We start from the raw sequence: 9,920 nt of genomic DNA, 5'->3' as shown, positions 1-9,920 counted from the left end.
GTATCTCTGAAACAAATAATGCAATATATGTTAAGAAAAAAAGAAAAAGAAAAAGATAGCAGGAGGGAAAGAATGAAGGGGGGCAATTGGAGGAGGGGATGAACCATGAGAGACGATGGACTCTGAAAAACAAACAGGGTTCTAGAGGGGAGGGCAGTGGGAGGATAGGTTAGCCTGGTGATCGGTATTAAAGAGGGCACATTCTGCATGGAGCACTGGGTGTTATATGCAAACAATGAATCATGGAACACTACATCAAAAATTAATGATGTAATGTATGGTGATTAACATAACAATAAAAAATTTAAAAAAAATAAATAAATTGAAAATTTTTTCCCTTTTTCCCTTGATTGGATATATTGGTAAAAGACTGATGCTATTTTTCCCTTGTGGATTTTAAAGTATTTGCCACTGAATCCATCTGGGCTTGAAATTTTACATCAAAAAGTTTTAAGTTTATATGTTCAAAATTTTAATAGTTATAAGACTGCATCTATTATTTTGTTTTATTTTAATTCCAGTCAGTTAACATATGGTGTTATATGAGTTTCAGGGTACATATAGTGATTCAACACTTACATAACACCATCCAGTGCTTATCACAAGCGCCCTCCTTAATTCCCATCACATATTTTACCCATCACCTCACCCTTCTCCCCTCTGGTAACCACCAGTTTTTTCTCTATAATTAAGTCTGTTTCTTGGTTTGTCTCTCTCTCTCTCTTTTATTCCCCTTTGCTCATTTGTTTTGTTTCTTAAATTCCACATATGAGTGAAATCATATTGTATTTGTCTTTCTCTGACTATTTTGCTTAGCATTATACTCTCTAGCTCCAACCATGTCCTTGCAAATGGCAAAATTTCATTATTTTTTATGGCTGCATAATATTTCATTACATACACATACACACACATATGTTATGTCTTTTTTATCCATTCATCAACTGATGGATATTGGGCTGCTTCCATATTTTGGCTATTGTAAGTAATGCTGCTATTAACATAGCTGTGCATGTATTCCTTTGATTTAGTGTTTTTGTATTCTTTGAGTAAATACTTAGTACAATCACTAGATCATAGGGTAGTTCTATTTTTAACTTTTTGAGGAACCTCAAACTGTTTTTCAGAGTGGCTACACCAGTTTGCATTCTGACTAGTAGAGCACAAGTGTTCTTTTTCTTCTCACCAATGCCTGTTGTTTCTTGTATTGTTTATTTTAGCCATTCTGACAGGGGTGAGGTGATAGCTCATTGTAGCTTTGATTTGCATTTCCCTGATGGTAAGTGATGATGAACATCTCTTTATGCGTCTGTTGGCCATCTGGATATCTTCTTTGGAGAAATGTCTGTTCACATCTTCTGCCCATTTTGTTAATTGAATTATTCATTTTTGGTGTGTTGAGTTGTATCGGTTCCTTGTATGTTTTGAATACTAACCCTTTATCAGAAATGTCATTTGCAAATATCTTCTCCCATTTCATATGTTGCCTTTTAGTTTTGTTGAGTGTGTCCTTCACTATGCAGAGTTTTTTGTTTGTTTGTTTGTTTTTGTTTTGTTTTTTTGATGTAATCCAAAAGTTTATTTTTGCTTTTATTTCCCTTGCCTCAGGAAACTTATCTAGTAAGAAATTGCTATGGCTGATGTCAAAGAAGTTATGGCCTGTGTATTCTTCCAGGATTTTTTGTGGTTTCAGGCCTCACATTTAGGTCTTTAATCCATTTTGAGTTTATTGTTGTGTATGGTGAAAAAAGTGGTCTAGTTTAATTCTTTGCATATTGCTGTCCAGTTTTCCCAACACTGCTGAAGAGACGTTTTCCCACTAAAAATTCTTTCCTGCTTTGTCAAAGATTAATTCACCATATATTTGTGGGGTTATTTCTGGGTTTTCTATTCTGTTCTATTGATCTATGTGTCTACTTTTGTTCTAGTACCATACCGCTTTAATTAACACAGCTTTGTAATAGAGCTTGAAGTCTGGAAATGTGATGCCTCCAGCTTTGCTTTTCCTTTTCAAGGTTGCTTTGACTATTTGGGGTCTTTTCTGGTTGCATACAAATTTTAGGATTGTTTGTTCTAGCTTTGTGAAAAATGCTGGTGGTATTTCTATAGGGATTATATTAAATGTCTAGATTGCTTTGGGTAGTATAGATATTTTAACTATATTTGTTTTTTCAATCCATGAGCATGGGCTGTCTTTCTATTTCTTTGTGTCATCTTCAATTTCTTTCATCAGTGTTTTATAGTTTTCAGAATACAGGTCTTTTACCTCTTCTGTTAGGTTTATTTTGGTTACAATTGTAAATGGGATTGGTTTCCTATTTTCTCTTTCTACTGCTTCATTATTGGTGTAGAAATGCAACAGATTTCTGTAAATTGATTTTTTTATCCTGCAACTTTACTGAATTTGTTTATCAGTTCTAGCAGTTTTTTTGGTGGAGTCTTTCAGGTTTTCTATAAACAGTATCATGTCATCTGCAAGTAATGACAGTTGTATTTCTTCTTTACTGATTTGATTTTTCTGATTGCTGTGTGTAGGACTTCCAGTATAATGATAAATAAAAGTGATGAGGGTAGACATCCTTGTCTGATTTCTGACCTTAGGGGAAAAGCTCTGTTTTTGTTTTTGTTTTTTTCCCCATGAATAATGATGTCAGCTATGTTTTTTTTCCACATACGGCCTTTATGATGTTGAGGTATGTTCCCTCTGAATCTACTTTGTTGAGGGATTTTTTTTTTTAAATTATGGATTGATGTACTTTATGGAATGTTTCCTCTGCATCTATTGAAATGATCATATATAATGTGGGGCCACTAGCAGATGGTCAAGAAAGAATTCTTGAGACATTTTCAGTGCAAAAAGGTGCATTTATTATAGTTTGGGTACAAGACCCATGGACAGAGAGAACTGTACTTTTGCTGTATGAAGCCAGTGGTTATATGCTTAGTGCTTAAGGAGAAGAGAACATGCAGGGACTTAGATCATAAATGTCTTCTTTGAATTTTTACTCATAAAATTACTTTTGCAAGATTTCACTGGTGCTTATCATTCAGTTCAATATTAACTATTTGGGAGATTTGCAGGCAGTCAGGAGACCTTTTAAGAACGTAGCAGCCAACTCTTATTAGATCCTTATTGAAACAATGCAGGCTATAGGTCAGCGTTTTGGGCTAAATGTGAATATTTTTTCTGCTTCTAACCCTCATCATTTCCTCCCTGACTAAATTTTTGGTCCATAAATCTTTAAAGTTGTTGAAGTGTGAAGAGCTCATCTCATGTAACTTCTTCAAGCTGAGAAAGGGCCTAGAGATGTCCCTACCTATGGACTGAAATCTCTCCCTACAAATAACTATTATGGGGGACACCTGGGTGGCTCAGTCAGTTAAGTGTCTGATTCTTGGTTTTGGCTCAGGTCATGATCTCATGGATCATGATAATGAGCCCCATGTCGGGCTCCACACTTAGTGGGGAGGCTGCTTGAAAATCCTCTCCCTCTGCCCCTCCCCTACTCATGCTCGCTTGCTCTCTCTCAAATAAATAAATAATAAATAAATAAATATTTAAAAACAAACAAACAAGTAACTACTATGGAAGGCCATTACTATACAGTCAAGAGTGGACACTGGGGTGAATTTGTTTCTAGTAGTAAGGAACATCTGTTGGCTTGGTAAAGGAATCAGGAACTGCTTGCATGTATCTTGGCAATAGAAGAGAACAAAGCAAAATAGACAAAACATTAGGATTATTATTATTATAATAAAAATAAGAGCAATGAGAAGGCCTTTCAACATGGACCATAGTCCACCTCCTGACCAGGAATGTAACCAATCATTAAGTGTCAATGTTGGGTCTTTAGGAGCACCAATTTAGTTATTTATATCAGTAAATAATCCTGTTATATTTTTGTTATAATCTGGAATGTAGACACAACAGTCTACTTTAATAATGACATGTGTTCCTCCTTTTGCTGCTATTAAGACACCTAATGTCATTCTATTTTATGGAATTGCTTTACACATTTGAGTGACTTTAGTTTTTAGTAATGTAACACTACTTTGAGAGTCATTTAAGGCCTTCATTGTGTATTTGTCAAAGGCTTCCATGTGCCATATGTCGTCTTCTAAACCTACTGATGGAAAAAAAATAGATGTCATATAGTCATACCAATGGAACACAGATCTTGCCCATCATTGTTTTAGATGTGGAAGATAGGCTGGACTTGTGATAGTCTTAGTGTTATAGCCATGCATCTAGGAATAACCTATAGTACATCTTCTAATCCAGCCTGGTGTAAGCTATGGCCGTAATTTTTACCCATATAACCACTGTGTTCCATTAGGTGCTAGACATTTTATGCCTGGTTGCCTGGTCCAGTCAGTAGCAAACCAACTGGTTCCCTGTAAAATAATAGTATGTTCACAGGCTTCTGGGAGGAGACATCCCATATTTGATGTAATCCTTCCTGAGTGTATTGATGAAGGACTACATAAGAAATTTGTCATGAGCCTATATGTGGGTTGGCATATTCAACTAAAATTTTGATAGTTTGAGGATAAGAGAAAGGTCTTTTAAGCCCTGGAGGGTCCCACGTGACATTAACCATAGTCTACCAAGAAATATTTTTTTAGTAATAGAAATATCCTTATATGTGCTGGTATTGTGGTGATATATCATATCAGCTATTTATTGATATAAATAATGCTCATCTGTACCTTTTAATGGAGAAACCCACCAGGGGAAAGCTGAAGTACTTGATATGGGCAGTAAGCCACAAATCCAGTACAAAGATAGGTTTTATACCTCAGCATAATGTTGTGCCTAATGTAAAAAAGGGTTATCACTAAGGTATGGTGTGCATGTCTGCTAAAACTTTGGATACATTAGCAGAGTCATCTGGGATATATACATAACGTTTAGTCTTGATATTAGCATAGTAACTTTTTCGACTTGCAGTCAGGATATCAAGGACCATTAGGTTTTGGAGGGCCACTTTTCAAATTTGTGGGTGGCTTTATGTTGGGTTTGGTTAACAGTGGCTGCTACATGCTTGGCTAAAGCCTTAACTTGTAATTTTATATCAATAGACATGACTCCCAAGACAAATATGGCTAAGGGATAAAACCATCAAGAAGACTTCTTTGCCTGATATCTAGTCTTAATATCCTAATTTTGAAGAATCACTGCAAGTGGGAGATGACTTGTTCTGGGAAATAAGGGTACCCCAAGTGTATTAGTCAATTCAGTGGTAAGGAAGATGGGGCCATCTATTATTTCTATAAGTCCATAGTTAACCACATGGAGTGAGGTATGCTTTGGTTTTTAAGGAGGAATTTTGTTATACCAGCCAAATAGAATTGATCAAAGTGACAGCTGGGGAGTGCATCCCATTGTCCAGCTGTTTAAATAATCATATGCCCATAGGGTCCTTTTATTTACCCACAGAGTGACAAGCAAGAAGATTGTCTATACATGAGCTGTTATGGCAATCTCTCTGAAGTTTACCTCAAGTTGTCTAGCTTAGGCAAACATTTAAAAGCAATCAAAACTAGACTCTAATGTCCATAAAGATGCATTATTGAAACATAATTTTTCCTCTCTAATTTCACCCTCATTTCCAGAGATAGCCAAGTCAAGATTAATTTCTAAAACAAGTCCAGTTTTAACAAACTTGACCTAATTATTTACATAAGCTCAGCAAGAATGGTGATTAATCATACAGATCCTTTAAAATCTGCTTTTCTGGAATTTTTATAAGGAATCTCTAGGTTGACATTTTAATAGCCTCTTCAGGACAGAGTCAAGCCACATACTTGTTATCAGATTTGCCTGCACTACTGTTGAGTTGGGTGAATTCCTCTTCTTGAAGTCCCCAAAGTATCCTGAAGTTCTTATACTTTCCAGGAAGTGATGTTCTTTACTCACGCAGTAAGGCTGTGGGAAACTCTGTAAATAGGGTATCAGGTCAATATTTCCAAGTGGTTCCATTGGCTCCATAAAGTCAACCTTAATTCCTTAAAGCTGTTTGTTGGTAGATTTTTGATTACTGCTTCAATTTCCTTAGTGGTTATAGGTCTGTTCAGGTTTTCCGGTTCAGTTTTGGTAGTTGATACATCTCTAGGAATGCATCCATTTCTTCCAGGTTATCTAATTTGCTGGCATAGAGTTGCTCATAATAGGTTCTTATAATTGTTTGCATTTCTTTGGTATTGGTTGTGATCTCTCCTCTTTCATTCATAATTTTGTTGATTTGGGTCATTTCTCTTTTCTTTTTGATAAATCTGGCCAGGGGTTTATCAATCTTACTAATTCTTTCAAAGGACCAGCTCCTAGTGTCATTGATCTCTTCTACTGTTCTTTTCATTTCTATTTCACTGATTTCTGCTCTGATCTTTATTATTTCTCTTCTCTGTTGGGCTTAGGATTTATTTGCTGTTCTTTCTCCAACTCCTTTAGGTGTAGGGTTAGGTTGTGTATTTGAGACCTTTCTTGTTTCTTGAGAAAGGCTTGAATTGCTATATACTTTCTTCTTAGGATCGCCTTTGCTGTATCCCAAAGATTTTGAACACTTGTGTTTTCATTTTCATTTGTTTCCATCAATTTTTTTAATTCTTTAATTTTCTGGTTGACCCATTCATTCTTTAGTAGCATGCTCTTTAGCCTCCATGTATTTGAGTTCTTTCTGACTTTCCTCTTGTGATTGAGTTCTAGTTTCAAAACATTGTGGTCTGAAAATAGGCAGGGAATGATCCCAGTCTTTTGGTACCAGTTGAGACCTGATTTGGGCCCTAGGATGGGATCTATTCTGGAGAATGTTCCATGGGCTCTAGAGAAGAATGTGTATTCTGTTGCTTTGGGATGGAATATTCTGAATATGTCTGTGAAGTCCATTTGGTCCAGTGTGTCATTTAAAGTCTTTATTTCCTTGTTGATCTTTTGTTTAGATGATCTGTCCATTTCAGTGAGGGGGGTGTAAAGTTTCCCAGTATTATTGTATTGTTGTTGATGTGTTTCTTTGCTTTTGTTATTATTTGGCTTATATAATTGGCTGCTCCCATGTTAAGGGCATAGATATTTACAATTGTTACATCTTCTTGTTGGATAGACCCTTTAAGTAGGATATAGTTTCCTTCCTTATCTCTTAGTATAGTCTTTGGTTTAAAATCTAATTTGTCTGATATTAGGATTGCCACCCTAGCTTTCTTTTGGTGTCCCTTAGCATGGTAAATTGTTTCCCATCCCCTCACTTTCAATTTGGAGGTGTCTTTGGGTCTAAAACGAGTTTCTTGCAGACAGCATATCGATGGGTCTTGTCTTTTTATCCAATCTGATAGCCTGTGTCTTTTGATTGGGGCATTGAGCCCATTTACATTCAGGGTAACTATTGAAAGATAGGAATTTAGTGCCATTGTATTGCCTGTAAGGTGACTGTTACTGTATATGTCTGTGTTCCTTTCTGGTCTATGTTACTTTTAGGCTCTCTTTTTGCTTAGAGGACCCCTTTCAATATTTCTTGTAGGGCTGGTTTCATGTTTCCAAATTCCTTTAGTTTTGTTTGTTTGTTTGTTTGTTTGTTTGTCCTGGAAGCTTTTTATCTCTCCTTCAATTTTCAATGACAGCCTAGCTGGATAGAGTATTCTTGGCTGCATATTTTTCTCATTTAGTGCTCTGAATATATCCTGCCAGTCCTTTCTGGCCTGCCAGGTCTCTGTGGATAGGTCTCTTGCCAATCTAGTGTTTCTACCATTGTAGTTTACAGACCTCTTCTCTTGAGCTGCTTTCAGGATTTTCTCTTTGTCTCTGAGACTCGTAAGTTTTACTATTAGATGTCGGGGTGTTGACCTATTTTTGTTGATTTTGAGGGGGGTTCTCTGTGCTTCCTGGATTTTGATGCCTGTTTCCTTCCCCAAATTAGGGAAGTTCTCTGCTATAATTTGCTCCAATATACCTTCTGCCCCTCTCTCTCTTCTTCTGGGATCCCAATTATTCTGATATTGTTTTGTCTTATAGTATCCCTTATCTCTTGAATTCTGCCCTCATGATCCAGTAGTTGTTTATCTCTCTTTTTCTCAGGTTCCTTATTTTCCACCATTTGGTCTTCTATATCACTAATTCTCTCTTCTGCCTCATTATTCTTAGCAGTTAGAGCCTCCATTTTTGATTGCACCTCATTAATAGCCTTTTTGATTTTGACTTGGTTAGATTTTAGTTCTTTTATTTCACCAGAAAGGGTTTCTTTCATATCTTCCATGCTTTTTTCAAGCCCAGCTAGTATCTTTAAAATCATCATTCTGAACTCTAGTTCCGACATCTTACTAATGTCCATATTGATTAGGTCCCTGGTAGTTGGTACTGCCTCTTGTTCTTTTTTTTTGAGGTGATTTTTTCCATCTTGTCATTTTGTGCAGAGGAGAATAGATGAATGAGAGAACAAAATGCTAACAGGGTAACAATGACCCCAGAAAAATATACACTAAACAGATAAGAAGAGACCTAAAACCAGGGGAAAAGAAACGGAATGAAAGAAAAAAAAGAAAGAAAGAGAAAAAGATAAAAAAAAGAAAAGAAAAGAAAAACAAACAAATTAACAAAAAGTGAATATGATTAAATATTATCAGGCTGGTGCATAGATCAGTATACACACACTAGATTTTGGGTGTATTTTGGTCTGTTAGAAGAAAGTGCCTCCCAAAATTTTAAAGAAAGAAAAACTTATATATGTACAAATATAAGGGCAAATATGATGAAGGGATGGAATATGACTGTAAAGATGAAAATTATAAAAGATTTTATAAAAGGAATTGATAAAATAAGAAGTTGTTTGAAAAAAGAAAGAAGAGGATTTAAAAAAAAAGAAAAAGAAAGGTAGAGAATGTGATCAGGAAGGAGACTAGAACAAAGCCATACACTAGAGATTTAGGGTATATTTTGATCTGTTAGAAGAAACTGTATCCCAAAATTTTAAAGAGAGAACAGCATATATATATATATCAAAAATTAGGTTAACTACTATGAAGGTATAGAATATGACTCTAAAAATGAAAAATAAAAAAGATTTTGTAAAAAAGGATTAATAAGGTGTTGGTTGAAGAAGGGAGAAAGAAAAATTCAAAAAGATAAAAAAAGGAAAAGAAAAAAAGAAAATTAAAAAAATTAACTTTGAAAAACTAAAGAATCATGGGAAAAAAGCCATGAATTCTATGTGCAGTGTTCCCCTGGCACTGGAGTTATGCCGTTCTCATTGATCAGTAAACTTGGTCTTGGCTGGCGGTTCTTGCTGGTCTTCTGGGGGAGGGGTCTCTTGTAGTGGTTCTTAAATGTCTTTGCCAGAGGCGGAATTGCCCCGCCCTTGCCGGGTCCAGGCTAAGTAATTTACTCAGGTTTTCTCTCGGGAGCTTTTGTTCCCTGCAAGCCCTCTGCACAGCCTTGGAGGCTGAGAGAGAAAATGGCGGCCTCCGAATCTCCGCCCCAAGGGAGCCAAGAACTCGGGACCCCACTCCTCAGTGAGCCCCCAGAGAAAAGCAGTCAATCACTCCCGTCTCCCCAGTCTCTGGCCACACTCTGTGCTCACCCGGCCTGTGACTGAGCATTTTTATCTCTGGCACCCGACCCTGTTTGGAGTCTCCAAACCCAGCAGATTCCTGCAGTGTGCTCTCGTGCTCCTCCTCCCAGGGGAGGAAGGGGAGTCTCCCCGGATCTGCCGCTTGTTGGGTCCCTGTTGGAAGAGCAGTGGCCCAGCTGTGCCGCGGATCATGGTTTATGGCAACTCCGAGCTGAGAGCCCACTCCTCGGCTCCGTCTCTGTAGCCAGCTTCCCCGCTCGGATACTTGGGAGCTCTGCCACACTCAGGCACCCCCGATCTTTCTGTGACCCCAGGGGTCCTGAGACCACACTGACCCAGCGAGGGTTCTACGCCCCCGCTTAG

The 9,920-nt window shown here is 37.1% G+C and overlaps 1 pseudogene; it reads right to left on the bottom strand.

The window, feature by feature from the left end:
* Positions 1-3,864: 3,864 nt before the first annotated feature.
* LOC145720041 (endogenous retrovirus group PABLB member 1 Env polyprotein-like) lies at positions 3,865-4,443 on the bottom strand (annotated as a pseudogene).
* Positions 4,444-9,920: the final 5,477 nt, after the last annotated feature.

Source organism: Leptonychotes weddellii, unplaced genomic scaffold (assembly GCF_054177405.1).
Source record: "Leptonychotes weddellii isolate Sample4059 unplaced genomic scaffold, ASM5417740v2 HiC_scaffold_952, whole genome shotgun sequence".
NCBI lineage: Eukaryota > Metazoa > Chordata > Mammalia > Carnivora > Phocidae > Leptonychotes > Leptonychotes weddellii.
This window is presented reverse-complemented; position numbering and strand designations above follow the sequence as displayed.